Consider the following 1,758-nt stretch of genomic DNA (forward strand, 5'->3'; position numbering starts at 1 on the left):
CAGTCCCTTCTCTTTCTTCCCTTCCTTTCCTCTACTGGCTTCTTTGGGTACCCTTCCTGTGCTGAGCTGTAAAGGACAGTACACAGTAAGCAGCTGGCCAGTTCACAGATGAGCAAAACTGTAGTCCCCGGGCACTTTGAGGGAAAGGACCACAGGGTGCTTCCTTATATGCAACCTCTTCAGGTTGGCTATAAGGAAGAAGTTCTCTACTGTGAGGCTGGCAAGGTGCTGGAACAGGTTGCCCAAAGAAGTGGTAAATACTCCATCCCTGGCAGTGTTCAAGGCCAGGATGGGCAGAGCCTTTGGCAACATGATCTAGTGTGAGGTGTCCCTGTCCATGGCAGGGGGTCGGAACTAGGTGATCTTAAGGTCCTTTCCAACACAAACCATTCTATGATTCTATGATTCCCTTCCTGGCCACCAGAGTGCTCAGTCAAGGGAATAGTCTATATTTAATAAAGCTCTTTTCTTCTTTCTGAGCTAATTCTTCTCCCACCTACAGTTCTGCTGTGATTCTATCTCCTCATTTTACCGCACACAGAGAAGGTGAAAATATTTGCTCCCTACAGCACAGACACCATCTATTGCATCCAGCACCCAGACCCAAGCAGAGTTTCCTTCAAACTCTGCACAGTTTGATAGTTCTGACAGCTAAAAGTCAGGAAGAGTTCAGGGACAGCAAAGGTACTCGGGTAAAATTTCTGTCTCTCTCACCACTCTGAGGACACCACACAGTGTTATGGGGCTAAGCTAGGTGGAGTACTCACCTGGCTGTTTCAATAGCTGAGGGGCACACTATAGCAATTAAGCATATTTGTATTCCATAGGAAGCAATAAGATTATTTACACTGTAACATACATTGTTCTAGATATACATGCAGAAAGCTGGGCAGCATCTGGATCTCATGCTGTGGTTCCACCAGCCAGGAATCCACAGGGTAACATGTTAGCACTGCAGCCAAGCAGGGAATCACCCAGTTCTTGTGTTTGCAGGCACTGGCCAGGAGCTGCTTGTACCCTATTGGGTCCAGACCACTTTTTTTTTCTCCTTCTAGAAGGGGCAGAAGGAGGGAGAGGTGGGAGAGATAAAGTTCTAAAATGCTTATTGTCAGCCTTATGCTGAAGCTTCCCCTTTCTGTGAAGCCATGGCTCACAGAGTTCCCATCCACAGCACAGATGGGCCAAGGGAGGTTTAGATTGGATATTAGGAAAAACTTCTTCACCAAGAGGGTTGTCAAGCATTGGAACAGACTGCCCAGGAAAGTGGCTGAGTCACCATCTCTGGTGGTATTTAAAAGACGTGTAGACATGGTGCTTAAGGACACTGTTTAGCGGTGGACTTGGCAATGTTAGGTTTATGGTTGGACTTGATGATATTAAGGGTCTTTTCCAACCTAAATGATTTCATAGGTCTTTCTTCTAAAGTGTTCCTGAACTTGCTTCTGAGGAAAAGCGAAACAGTCACTTCTGATATCCTGCTTGTCACATAGAACAGCAGGATTAGAGTGTTCAGAGAAATACCCATCAAGAGGTATCCCATGTTGCTACTTATTATTCCCTTTCTTAGTATGTAAACACAAGGAAAACCAGCCCCTTGCCTAAATTTACACTTGACCTGGAGAGAGACTACTGAGCAAGGGCTGGCATTCTGGCTGCATGTCCTTGGCCATGGGGAAGAGCTGCCCCACATTTGCACAGCAGCCATTGTCCCACTGCTTCCCAGCCATTTGGATGACCTTGTCACCTATGAAGATATAC

The sequence above is a fragment of the Strigops habroptila genome, chromosome 3 (assembly GCF_004027225.2).
Source record: "Strigops habroptila isolate Jane chromosome 3, bStrHab1.2.pri, whole genome shotgun sequence".
Taxonomy (NCBI): Eukaryota; Metazoa; Chordata; class Aves; order Psittaciformes; family Psittacidae; genus Strigops; species Strigops habroptila.